General features: G+C 53.8%; 2 non-coding genes across 2 annotated transcripts; both read left to right on the plus strand.

Annotated features, from left to right (window-relative positions):
• The first annotated feature begins 17 nt into the window (after positions 1-17).
• LOC141269248 (5S ribosomal RNA) lies at positions 18-136 on the plus strand. The gene has a single exon (XR_012321487.1). It is a non-coding gene; the product is annotated as a 5S ribosomal RNA (ribosomal RNA).
• Positions 137-1,842: 1,706 nt separating this feature from the next.
• LOC141266207 (5S ribosomal RNA) lies at positions 1,843-1,961 on the plus strand. The gene has a single exon (XR_012320260.1). It is a non-coding gene; the product is annotated as a 5S ribosomal RNA (ribosomal RNA).
• The last annotated feature ends 539 nt before the right edge of the window (positions 1,962-2,500 follow it).

Below are 2,500 nucleotides of genomic sequence, written 5' to 3' on the forward strand. Positions count from 1 at the left end.
GTGAGAGGCCTGTCTCTGCCTACGGCCACACCACCCTGAACACGCCTGATCTCGTCTGATCTTGGAAGCTAAGCAGGGTTGGGCCTGGTTAGTACTTGGATGGGAGACCGCCTGGGAATACCAGGTGCTGTAGGCTTTTGCCTTTTCTTACTTCCACCAGCAGGGGTCACTCTCCTCTTTGCCTTTTTTCCATTCCTTTTTTCACAAGCGCACACATGCTCCTTTCTTCTTTTCATTTGCTTTCTCTCTTGCGCTATTTAATCCTTGCAAAATACCAGCATCCTTCTCATCACCGTGGGCCTCCAGCATTGTTGCTTATTTACTTTTAATACTAGGCTTCTTTTCACCAGGACCAGCGACTCCCGCATGACTGGAGGCAACCACTGCTGACCTGGAGGCAACCACCGGTAACCTGGAGGCCAGTTTACAGCACAACCCAAGCAAAACACCTTTGCAGGCCACACGACCCCCCCGAAGAGCAGCTCAAATTCACTCGCAACCATCTCACCCTCTTCCTTCATTCACTCCTGGGCGTTTCGCTCCACCCCAAGTTGCGGGTCCAGCTTGCTCTTTCTGTCACATCCCCGCGATGAACGGTTTAGCCTGCAGGAGACCCTGCGCCGAGCCATTTTTAAACACATCTGATGCGGCAGGTGTTTCATTGCTCAACAAACAACACCTATAGGGACGGCACAGCCTATGCATCGGTCCTTCGGAGACCGCCCCAGAACGGCCAGAGTTCTCGTTCCCACGCGAGCCTGAGGAAGGCTGGCCGGGCGATGGGCCAAGCAGCGTCTACTGGCCATACCACCTTGGATACGTCCGATCTCGGAAGCAAAGCAGAGATGGGTTCGGAAATACTTGGTTGGGACACCTCCTGAGAACACCAGGTATTGTAGACAATTTTGATGACGTTTTGCCATCTTGCCCAGCTCGGCTAGCATTGAGTGGCGCCTTGCTGGACACCGACCTTACGTAAAGTAGAGGCTGGAAGTCCCAAGCATCCCAAGCCCCCCAAGACCTCTAAGATAAGGACGCAACCCCGCCGCCTCTACCAGGCCTCACACCGAGCTCCTTGCCACGGCTAGGAGTGCTTATTGACCCCGCAGCCGGCCGTATGCAAATGATGGCGTTAAAAGCATCTCGCGCTGTGAAGGGGCCAGGCTTTCAGCAGCTGCCCAGGGGATGGTTTTAGAGGGCGACCGCCTAACGAGGGCCAGCAGAAGTAACGTCTTCTTCTTCAAAGAATCTTGTGTAACTAACCCAATCAGACAGCTGCCCAGGAGCTAACCTCAGTGCTAGGAAGGAGCGGGAGGGAATTGAGGGGGTGGTTCCTGCTAAGGCCCTGAAATAATAATAAGACAGGCAGGAGAGTCTGACGCATGGTGGCGGAAAAGCTGCAGGTGCAAATAGGGAATGTGGTCTCGTGCGAGCAACTTGTGCATGCTCGCTGTGTGTGAGTGTGCGCTTCCTAGGTACGGCGCGCTGCAGACAGTCAAAAGGGTTGCTCCCTTTCATTAAAAGTTAATCCCCGGCTGCAGGCTATTAGAAAGCAACTAACCGCGCTCTACTCACCCTACCCAGGTCTACCGGTGAGTCTCGCCGCTGCTCCCGGCCTGTGGCATTGGCCGCGACGCTGACGTTCCGTCGACAGTGCGGCAGCCGATCAGTGAGCTCAGCGGCTCTGAGCGGGGCGTTCTGTCTACAAGACCTTTTTAAGGAGCCAGCAAAAAAGTGAAGAGAAAAGAAAGCACAAAAGCACCTTGTCTTACTAAGCACTGGAAAGGGCAGCCGGCAACCGGACGTCAAAGTGGAAAAGCAGCAAGTGAGAGGCCTGTCTCTGCCTACGGCCACACCACCCTGAACACGCCCGATCTCGTCTGATCTCGGAAGCTAAGCAGGGTTGGGCCTGGTTAGTACTTGGATGGGAGACCGCCTGGGAATACCAGGTGCTGTAGGCTTTTGCCTTTTCTTACTTCCACCAGCAGGGGTCACTCTCCTCTATGCCTTTTTTCCATTCCTTTTTTCACAAGCGCACACATGCTCCTTTCTTCTTTTCATTTGCTTTCTCTCTTGCGCTATTTAATCCTTGCAAAATACCAGCATCCTTCTCATCACCGTGGGCCTCCAGCATTGTTGCTTATTTACTTTTAATACTAGGCTTCTTTTCACCAGGACCAGCGACTCCCGCATGACTGGAGGCAACCACCGCTGACCTGGAGGCAACCACCGGTAACCTGGAGGCCAGTTTACAGCACAACCCAAGCAAAACACCTTTGCAGGCCACACGAACCCCCCGAAGAGCAGCTCAAATTCACTCGCAACCATCTCACCCTCTTCCTTCATTCACTCCTGGGCGTTTCGCTCCACCCCAAGTTGCGGGTCCAGCTTGCTCTTTCTGTCACATCCCCGCGATGAATGGTTTAGCCTGCAGCAGACCCTGCGCCGAGCCATTTTTAAACACATCTGATGCGGCAGGTGTTTCATTGCTCAACAAACA

This window comes from Phyllobates terribilis, unplaced genomic scaffold, assembly GCF_046119375.1.
Source record: "Phyllobates terribilis strain yellow unplaced genomic scaffold, ASM4611937v1 Scaffold_4__5_contigs__length_816908805, whole genome shotgun sequence".
NCBI lineage: Eukaryota > Metazoa > Chordata > Amphibia > Anura > Dendrobatidae > Phyllobates > Phyllobates terribilis.